The sequence below is a fragment of the Erpetoichthys calabaricus genome, chromosome 6 (genome assembly GCF_900747795.2).
Source record: "Erpetoichthys calabaricus chromosome 6, fErpCal1.3, whole genome shotgun sequence".
NCBI lineage: Eukaryota > Metazoa > Chordata > Cladistia > Polypteriformes > Polypteridae > Erpetoichthys > Erpetoichthys calabaricus.
Window position 1 is genome coordinate 172,275,865 of NC_041399.2, and position 11,415 is coordinate 172,287,279.

Genomic DNA, 11,415 nt, shown 5'->3' on the forward strand with positions numbered 1-11,415 from the left:
CCCTTCAACATCTGCAATAAGATGCTGCAGATGTTCTACCAGATGGTTGTGGCGAGTGCCCTCTTCTACACGGTGGTGTGCTGGGGAGGCAGCATAAAGAAGAAAGACGCCTCACTCCTGGACATACTGGTGAGGAAGGCAGGCTCTATTGTAGGCATGGAGCTGGACAGTTTGACATCCGTGGCAGAGCGACAGGCGCTCAGCAGGCTCCTGTCAATCATGGAGAATCCACTGCATCCACTGAACAGTATCATCTCCAGACAGAGGAGCAGCTTCAGCGACAGACTGCTGTCAATGTCCTGCTCCACTGACGGACTGAGGAGATCGTTCCTCCCCCACACTATGCGACTCTTCCATTCCACCCGGGGGGGTAAACGTTAATATCATACAAAGTTATTGTCTGTCTGTATACCTGCATTGTTATCACTCTTTAATTTAATATTGTCTTAATCAGTATGCTGCTGCTGGACTATGTGAATTTCCCCTTGGGATTAATAAAGTATCTATCTATCTATCTATCTATCTATTAATACAATATTTAAAATTAAAGAATGGTGAAGATCTCAATAATGCTGATCTGCTCAGATCCACAAAACATTTTAATGGTGCTCTTAGAAAAAAAGAAAATGAACAGTTTTGGAAATGTCTGCTGCGGCAAAATAGTAGCAGCAACAAGCCACAGAATTAAACAGGTTCAATTAACAGCAAGAATCAACTTCTAATTGAGAAATTTGTTGGAGTGAAATTGTTTGGAGTTTGAGGCCATGACTTAGTTGGAAAAATCTGTTGGCTCACTTTTGTTTGATTTTGACTTTGACTTAATTTGATGTACTTTTTTAATTTCAGAGAAAATTGTTTGGCAGCCTTTTAAAGAAAAAAGAAGAAATTTAGAGAATTGAGTCTTAAAAATCAAAGGGAACGAAGGGAAAAGAAGGCAGTTAAAAGCAGAAACCTGTCAATGATGAATGGCCCTGAAGGATCGGAGTTGGACGCCCCTCATCTAGACCGGGGTGGGCAGAGTCAGTCCTGGAGGGCCACAGTGGCTGCAGGTTTTTCTTCCAGCCCAGTTTCTTAATGAGAACTCAATTACTGCCGATGAAGCACTTATTGCTTAAGTGACAATTTGATGCTTCATTTTAGTGGTCTTGCTTGTTAAGGTTCCCCACCCTTAATTGCTTATTTCAAACCTAAAGAGCTGCATTCACTGTTTAATGGCTCCTTATTAGCAATAAGATGTAAATGACAAAGCAGCCAGCAGTTCCCCATCTAGCTTTTTTTCCAGTTACATCTGTGTGTGTTCATCTTGCATTGTTTGATTTAATAAAACATTTAATACAAAAATGTGAATATTATCCATTTTAGGCTTCAAATCATTTGGATGATATCTTTGGAAAGGAAAAAATCTACGATATAAGAGCCTTACATTGCGCAGACTAACAAGCCATAAAATTAAATAAGGTCTGAGATTGGCAAAGATTGGTTTCTAATTAATCAATTGAGTTGGAAGGAAAACCTGCAGTCAATGGCCCTGAAGGATCGGAGTTGGACAGTCCTTATCTAGACCATTCAGAAGTGTCATCTGACTCCCACCCTTTGCCTTGCAGCCAGCATTGCAGTATCTTGCAACTCCTTTGGAGTTAGCCAAACCAGTCTACTGTCTGTACTCAGGGGTGGGGGTCCTGATCACCATATGATTGCTGGCAAATTCCACCCCTAGGCCTGGCTTCCAGTCTTCCTCTTCAAGGCTAGGTTCTCATTATACTTGTTTTGAACCATCATGAAACTCACTTCTTGAATTTCTCATACTTTTGGCCCTCCCATTAAACAGATTAAATGCAAGATGGCTATAAACATCTATGGGACAGACAAGGTCCCCTGCCATACGAAGGACACAGTCCTAAAAGGTTATGTAATGTTGAGCAAGCAATTAATTTATTCAACAGAGATGTATAAGGAAGGTTGATCTGCAACGGTAAACTGCCGTCATTGTGAGTGTGAGTATGGACTTGCGTGTGTGCTGTGTGTCGCGCCTTGTGTCCAGTGCTGCTGGGATAGGCTTTGTCACCCTTATCACCCTGAACTGAATTAAGTGGGCTGGAGAATTTATGCGTGTATGTACATTCAAACAGTAGTGTGTTGTTTTGAACAAGTACCAAGTAAGAAAGAGGAAGAAGAAAAAAGAAACCTATACAATTAGTTTCCACGTGAATCTGCATGGTATTAAGTGAGCAGTAACACATGACAGATTGTTACTTGTGCTGAAGCGCTCCAAGGCAAATCACAAGGCTAAAGGCGTGAATGAAGGTTATTTTGGTGCAAAAAGGCCCTTGTGTTGTGATAGCACATTTTTAAAATAATGACCTATTCATTTTCAAATTGATAAAAAAATGAGGTACATGGTTTTCACAAATGAGTAAAGAAATTACTGTTTGGTCGGTGTAATGATATCTGTGAACAAAGCCACATTTATGTTTGGGACAGTGTTTTATGATACAACAGCTTCATCTTGAAGATATAATTTATAAATCCCAGCCATCTAACAGTGTCTTATTTGTTTAAAAATCCTGTCCATCTAACAATGCCTTATTTTTTTTAATGCCTTTCATAAAATTTAATCTGCATGGATACAGCATCCAGTATTGATTTTTGTAGCTTGCTGATGTAGTTCAAAGTAAAAGGAAGCTGATGCCTACCCAGTAGCCTTGGGTGTAAGGTAAGCTGTGGACAGGATGCCAGTTACCTTCAAGGTAAATCCACAAATGCACCGAGTAGGTCAAATTAGAGTTGCCACTTCAGCTAAAATGCCAGTCTTGATATCATGCACATCTTTTGAACCTTACAGGAAATCCCATATAAGCAGCACCTATGAGCCCGGATAGCTCAGTCGGTAGAGCATCAGACTTTTAATCTGAGGGTCCAGGGTTCAAGTCGCTGTTCGGGCGAAAATGCCAACTTTTTGGAGGCGGAGTGGTGGCTCTGAGGCTAGGGATCTGCACTGGCAATCGGAAGGTTGCCGGTTTGAATCCCGTAGATGCCAATAGGGACTCTGCTCTGTTGGGCCCTTGAACAAAGCCCTTAACCTGCAATTGCTGAGTGCTTTGAGTAGTGAGAGAAGCGCTATATAAATGCAAAGAATTATTATTAGCCCCAGAGTTTTAACCCAGGACTCAAGGCCTGTGAGGCAGAACTGCAGACCACTCTACCACTACACACTGGACTTTCTGCACACTTTATTGTTAAAGATTTAATTTTAAATGGATATATTTGCCCTTTTTTGCCCACCAATCTATGCTCAATAACCCAGAATGACAAAGTGAAAACATGTTTTCAGAGACGTTTGCAAATTTATTAAAATTTATAAACTGAAATTTCTCATTTATATCAGTATTCAAACCCTTAATTAAATACCTTGTAGAAGCACTTTTGGCAATTACAGCTTTAAGCCATCTTGGGTAACTCTCTACAAGCTTTGCTCAACTGGATTTAAGCAATTTAACTCATTCTATCTAGCAGGCCCTCTCGAGCTATTAGGTTTGATAGGAAGTGTCGGTAAACTGTCATCTCCAGGTCTCTCCACAGATATTTTCATGAAGTTTGGGCTTTGGCTCGGTCATTCAAGGATAGTCAGAGAGTTGTCTCAAAGCTACTCCAGTGTTATCTTGGCTGTTTGCTTCAAGTCATTGTTGTGGCCAGTCTGAGGTTGCATGCACTCTGCAGCCTGTTTTCTTTAAGGAACCTTCTTTATTTGGCTGCTTGTGGTATAGTGGGTCCACAGCTCCCGTCAAAGGCCAGTTTTAAATAAATAATCACCACACTCGTGGCTTAGTGAGGGGGCATGGTTGTGTGGCTGAAGCAGGTCCTGGGGAATTTGTGATGTGGGCGTTTCTCACCTAAGTGCACAGGTGATAGGCGGTCCGCATCCATAATTGTTCCCAGGAGTTGCTGATTGCCACAGCTGCCACATCCTCTTCATAAATAGAAGCACGAGGCGGTTAGAGGGGGAAGAAAAAGGAAGAGAAGAGAAAAAGAAAAAGAGCCAGAGGTTGCAGGAGAGCAGGAAGCTGAAGGAGAAAGCCGGTGCAGAGCGAGTGTGCGTGTGATCGCAGGCAGGCAAGCAGCTGGACAGTGAGCCCTAGCTGGGGTGTTTGGCCAACACCTAGGGCAATTTGTGGTGGTCTCTCCCGCTGAGCATTTAGTAGAGAGCGGGAGTGACCGGAAGAAGGACAACTGACCGCGTAAGGCCGAGAAGGTAGCGGGAATCGGGAGGCTTGGGGGGTGAATTCCCTGGTGTGAGCGTCCTGGTCGTTAGGGAACCTAAGTCTCAGTCTGGAGAGTGCGTGACCAAAGCCAGGGATTGGGTGGCCTCTGGACTAGATGAGCGGAGAGAAGGTCAGTTGCTGCAGAAGAGCGACTCTCCTGTTGCGGGGCCCAGATGGGAGAAGCAGGGGAGACGCCAGGTAAAAGACACCAGGCTTTATTTTAAAGGACTGCTTCCAGCGTTGTTTTAACCTCGTCGTTGTTTTAAAAGGATTTTTTTTCTATGGTGTTTTTAACCTCCACTTCAGCACTTGTTTTATGGATTATTTATTTAATGACTTTTTGGAAGGCACTGCACTATTTATTGGGATTTTGTTTTGATTTGATTTTAATAAAAGCACTTTTGCACTAATACACCATCCCCTTGCTCCATTTGTTATGCCTCACTGCCAAGCTCATCTGTAACATTACTGATGGTGCAGGGTTCAAGGGCTCCCAGAAGCTGAAAGGGAGCATGGAGCGAACCCGCATCATCACACTGCTTGCATCCTTTGGTTAGTACTAACTGGTCTCCCTGTCCCTGCTGCTGAGAATCATCACAATATCGTAATGATGCCACCATCATGATTCACCATAGGGATGGTATTACGCAGGAGATGAGCAGTCCCTAGTCTTTACCAGACATACTACTTGGAGTTCTGCCCAAAGAGTTCAATCTCTGTCTCATCAGGCAAGAGAATTGTTTTCCTCATGCTTTCAACAACAACAACATTTATTTATATAGCACATTTCATACAAAAAAGTAGCTCAAAGTGCTTTACATAATGAAGAAAAGAAAAATAAAAGACAATGTAAGAAATTAAAATAAGACAACATTAGTTAATATAAAATAAGAGTAAGGTCTGATGACCAGGGAGGACAGAAAAAACAAAAAAAAACTCCAGACGGCTAGAGAAAAAAATAAAATCTGCAGGGGTTCCAGGCCACGAGACCGCCCAGTCCCCTCTGGGCATTCTACCTAACATAAATGAAATAGTCCTCTTTGTATTTAAGGTTCTCACAGAAGGACTTGATGATGATGGTCATGCAGACTTCTGTCTTTTAATCCATCAATGTTGGAACATCATGGTGCTTTGAGTAGATGGTGGTGGCGCAAGCCGCCACCACAAAGAAACCGGAAAAAGAAACAGAAGAGAGAGTAGGGGTTAGTACGGATTTTAGAGCCACCATGAATAGTTATTACAATGAATTGGATATACAGAGTATCAGGATTAAATTACAGTGAAGTTATGAGAAGGCTATGTTAAAATAATGTGTTTTCAGTAGTTTTTTAAAGTGCTCCACTGTATTAGCCTGGCGAATTCCTATTGGCTGGCTATTCCAGATTTTAGGTGCATAACATCAGAAGGCCGCCTCACCACTTCTTTTAAGTTTTGCTCTTGGAATTCTAAGGAGACACTCATTTGAGGATCTAAGGTTACAATTTGGAATATAAGATGTCAGACATTCCGATATATAAGATAGGGCAAGATTATTTAAGGCTTTATAAACCATAAGCAGAATTTTAAAGTCAATCCTGAATGACACGGGTAACCAGTGTAGTGACATAAAAAACTGGAGAAATGTGCTTGGATTTTCTTTTCCTAGTTAAGATTCTAGCAGCTGCATTCTGCACTAGTTGCAAACAATTTATGTCTTTTTTGGGTAGTCCTGAGACTCCAATTGGGTGGTCATATACGTCTGTCTAGCCACTCTGCCATAAACACCTGATTGATTGCGTGCTGCTCAGATGGCCATCTCCCCAACAGGTTCTCACATCTCAGCAGAGGTCTTCTGAAGCTCTATTAGAATTTCCATTGAGTTCTTGGTTACCTTCCTGACCAAGGCCATTCTTGCTCGGTTCCTCTGTTTGGCCTGATGGTCAACTCTAGGAAGAGTCCTAGTGGTTCCAAATTTCTTCCATTTCACAATTATTGAGGCCACTGTGCTCCTGGGACCACTCAATGTCAATGTCAATGTCAATTTATTTATACAGTACATTTAATACAACATAGGAAAGCTGTGGCCAAAGTGCTTTACAATAATAGAAGAAAAAAAATACAAATAACATAAATAGAAATAAAATAAATGAACATAAATAAAATAAATAATAAATAGAAGTAATTTTACATAATCACAATGAGGAAAGCATCAGTATTACTGAAGGTCACGGAATGCAAGTGAATAGAAATGAGTCTTTAATCTTGTTTTCAACAGTTCAATTGTGGGCGACTTCTTTATGTAATGAGGTAAAGAGTTCCACAGGCGAGGAGCAGCAGCTGCAAACGCTCTGTCCCCCTTAGTTTTACATTTGGTATGAGGGACAACAAGAGACAACTGACCAGAAGATCTAAGCATTCTCGATGGCTGGTGTAAAGCACACAATTCAGATAAATAGGCAGGAGCAAGCCCATGTAAATATTTAAAAACTTGCAACAAGATTTTAAAATCAATTCGAAAACTGACAGGCAGCCAGTGTAAAGAAGCTAATATTGGAGAAACAGAATCAGACTTTCTTGCCCCAACAAGAAAGCGAGCGGCAGCATTCTGGACAAACTGTAACCTGCGTATCAGGGATTTGCTAATATCAGAATACAGTGAGTTGCAGTAATCAAGGCAAGAAAAGATAAAAGCATGAGTAGCTTTCTCAAGATCCCTAGAAGATAAAAAAGGCTTGATCTTACCTAATAGACGAAGCTGGAAAAAGCAACTCTTGACTACAGAATTAATCTGTTTCTCAAAAGAGAGGTTACTGTCAAAGATAACACCAAGATTGCAGACTTGAGGTTTGAAAAAGACAGAGAAAGAGCCGAGAAGTCCAAGACCAATTTGGGCTTTAGCTGATGGACCCACTATAAGTACCTCAGTTTTATTTTGATTCAGATCAAGAAAATTATTAGCCTCAAAGATTTAGAATCGGTTTTATACCTTTGCCCTGATCTATGCTTCACCACACTTTGGTCACAGAGGTCTACGGAGAGTTCATTGGCCTTTATGGCTTGGTTTTTGTCCTGACATGCAATGTGAATTGTGGGACCTTATATACACGGGTGTATGCCTTTCTAAATGATGTCCAGTCAATTCAGTTTGACACAGTTGGACTTCAGTCGTGTTCTTGACACATCTCAAGGACAATTAAAGCAAACAGGATATGCCTGAGTGCAATATGTAGTGCCACAGCATAGGGTCTGAATGCTTACTAATAATAAGTAATAATAATAATAATTGTTTGCATTTATATAGCGCTTTTCTCACTACTCAAAGCGCTCAGCAATTGCAGGTTAAGGGCCTTGCTGAAGGGCCCAACAGAGCAGGATCCCTTTTGGCATTTACGGGATTTGAACCGGCAACCTTCCGATTGCCAATGCAGATCCCTAACCTCAGAGCCACCACTCCACCCTAAGTGAGAGATTTCAGTTTTTGATCTTTCATAAATTTGCACAACTTTCTGGAAACATGTATTCACTTAGTCATTATGGGTTATTAAGTGAGATTGTTGGGCAAAAATGGCAAATTTATCAATTTAAAATTAAATCTACAGCATAATAAACTAAACACACAGTGAAGGGGTCTGAATACTACCTGAATTCTCTGTACACATGTTGACAGAACAAGGTCTTTTATGAGGCTCCATAATTATTATTATTCTGGATGTCAGGTACTTTTCCCTTTAAGTTCATATTTATTTTTCAATTTCTCCTATCATCAACTAAAATAAGATTTATCAATATTTTGAGCTGGTTTGAAAATATAACACATTTTCTATTTCATTACCGCCGTAAAAGACTAACACAGTGGTTAACACATTCACATAACAGCTCCAGGGCTCCAGATATGCATCCCAACCTTGGTTACTGTATCTGTAGAATTATCATATTCTCCCCTTTGTATTTTCTCTATATTTTCTAGTTTCCTTCCCCTTTCCAAAGATGTCCATATTAACCCATCCATTGACTCAATATTAGCCCACTTGGATATGTACTTGAGTGTGACTAGCATCCTGTCTATTATTATTTCTCAAATAATATAGTATAGTTGGGACACCCTGTGCAGTGGCAAGGTTGTCATCAGACTACTTGTACTTTGGAACTGACTGGGATCAGACTTGAGAGATGACAGACATGGAGACACAAACACAAAAAAAATAGTAGCTCCAAAACAATAGTGGATTTTATTTACAGGTGCACAAAAAAACACAAAAAAAAACCCCACAAAAAGCAATGTCCCGATCAAAAATAGTGAATAATATTATAGTGCTTCTTGCCAGTCCCAAAATGAAAATAATCAAAGACAAAAAATGTATGTACACTAAAACAGTAGTCTTCCTACATAACGAACAGGAAGACACTGCATAAAACAATCTCAAAAACATTTACAAGATTTAAAAAAAAGCAGCGTACAAAAAAGACAAAAAGTGCACCACAATCCCAACCTACACAAATACCTCCACAAACAATACTACAACTACTAGAGGTTTAATCTATACTTATATACACAAGAAAAACATTTACAAATAAGGCATAAGCCACTATGCTTGGTATATTTTGAAAGATAAACTACACCAACCACACTTTCCACAAGACTGTGTTTAAACATGACCCCTAGAGGCAGAAAGTGGGTTTAATACCTGGGCACAAAAATTACAGCCAATCCTGCGTCATGCCGTTGTCTTTCTCCAATACCAGTTGACGCCGTTGCGTTCTGTATATGTACTATGCTTAACCCCTGAAAGGCATGTAGAACATGGGGTGGTGGCCCTGCATGAGCGCAGGCGGGCTTGAGTACACTTACGATGAACTTCACTTGGACAAGCTGATGCCTTCTCCAGAAAGTAAGTTATTTTTCTTGTAACTTTACCTTGGGACTTTCTCTTGGGATCCCCTTCTCAAACTAATGCATGCATGCTCGAACTAAAACACACCACACTTATTGTTTTGTACACAGCAGGTGCTATGGAGATGCTCACCTTTTTGACAGGCAGACACATACCATCCACCAGGCCTGGAAATGAACGCGTGCCCAACCCATAGCCAGCATCACACCTCGTGATTCTGACGCAGCCAAAGTTAAAAATCTTTGCAGAAGCACACCCCTGCTTTTCGACGATATAAATAGGTAAGTGGTTTGACTGTACTAAAAGTTAATCAATGGTACACTGTTTTTAGCCCTTTTTTTTAAAGTGGTAATGCCTGGCAGGCAGATTACCATAAGGGAGCGAACCCCCGTGATGAAAGATTCAGATTCAAATGGATAAACTACTGTTAGAGCTCCTTGCATTTTTCACTGGCATACCTTGTATATAAGTTTTTGGGGTTCATTATTGACAAAGTACAGTAAAATTCTTACTTGTATATGCTTGTCAATGTACAACACTTCACCACTCTCCGATGCCTTCAGTATCACTGAGTAAATACATCTTGTGATGCTTCTGGCCTCATCTTCAGTAATGCTCATGAAATCATCAAGTGTTTCTGGTCTGACAACATCATACACTCCCCTCCAGGTGACCCAGCTAAAGTTGATCAGGCATCATTTTGTGAACAGATAGCAAAAAGTGTGCTTCACTCACTCCCATGGCTCTCTTCTCTTGAGCCACAGCCATCTAAAGGCTTTCTGTGCTAATTCAGTGGTGTTCATGGATTATTTTTCTTTTCTCTTCTTCCATACCCAATTAGCTGAGGCATGGCCTGCAAAACCCCTCCATCCTACCTCTACTGATACGCACCTCGCTCTCCCAACGTCTTGTCTACAACCACTTACCAGCCCCTCATATTTGGTAAGTTTTTTTTCTCAAAAGCCTCATCCTTCTTCTCATGGGACCATCACTCCAGCAGAGCAACTTGTTTGGCCTTAGGGTAGTGACTGCAATATGCTGGGGGACCTTCAACTTTCTCTCCAGGTCCACCATTAGCTGCCAGTCCCTTGTAGAGGCTAAGATTCCTGCAGATTTTGTATTCTGGGGATTTTAACTGCTTGCCAACTTTAATGAAGTTTTAGATTGACAAAACTGTTTGTTCCACTTGTTGGAATACCATCCATCCATCCATTTTCCAACCCGCTGAATCTGAACACAGGGTCACGGGGGTCTGCTGGAGCCAATCCCAGCCAACACAGGGCACAAGGCAGGAACCAATCCCAGGCAGGGTGCCAACCCACCGCAGGACACACACAAACACACCCACACACCAAGCACACACTAGGGACAATTTAGAATCGCCAATCCACCTAACCTGCATGTCTTTGGACTGTGGGAGGAAACCGGAGCGCCCGGAGGAAACCCACGCAGGCACAGGGAGAACATGCAAACTCCATGCAGGGAGGACCCGGGAAGTGAACCCAGGTCCCCAGGTCTCCCAACTGCGAGGCAGCAGCGCTACCCACTGCGCCACCGTGCCGCCTTGTTGGAATACTCCACCCAAAAACTATACATTTTTTTAAATGTTACTTATCCCATGTGGTTTGTAATGATGGCTGAGAAAAAAAAATTCATCTCATGTTTTCAAGCAGAATGGAGCTAACAAACCTTATGCTTAAATTGAAATGTACAGTGAACAATGCTGGGTAACAGCAAACAATATCAAAATGTCAATGAAAAAAAGACTCACATTACTCGGGTCACATAATCCACCTCAAGTCATCCAGTCATATACTGAAAATGTGCATAATGCATGCATTGTTAAATCAATTCCTCCAGTAAAATGAGAGCAGCCCACTTTTGAATTGAAGACCGACCTCATCATGCCCTTATACATTAGACATGAGTCCTGTCTTCCATTCAAGAGCACATAACGAAGAGACAGTCACAGGGAGATCATAAAATATTTAAATGGTCTGGAGTATTCTACGCACTGTAACCTTCCAAAGAACCATGAAAGCTCTTCTGTTCTCACCGTCTCACCAAATACGAGATAATCTTCCTTTCACCAGTAACTTTTTGATCAATTGACCTTCAGACTGTAGAGACAGAAATTAGATACCATTAGAGGATTACTTCTCCACTTAGGGTAACAAGTAGAACCTACAGGCTGTATCACACAGTGACATCTGGCTGTCCCTTAGCTTAGCCTTGAGCACATTGGTAAAGGCCAGATGTGCAAGGCGTTTTATGGGCAGCATGTT

General features: G+C 41.3%; 1 non-coding gene across 1 annotated transcript; it reads left to right on the forward strand.

The window, feature by feature from the left end:
* The first annotated feature begins 2,869 nt into the window (after positions 1-2,869).
* Positions 2,870-2,942, forward strand: trnak-uuu (transfer RNA lysine (anticodon UUU)). The gene has a single exon. It is a non-coding gene; the product is annotated as a tRNA-Lys (tRNA).
* Positions 2,943-11,415: the final 8,473 nt, after the last annotated feature.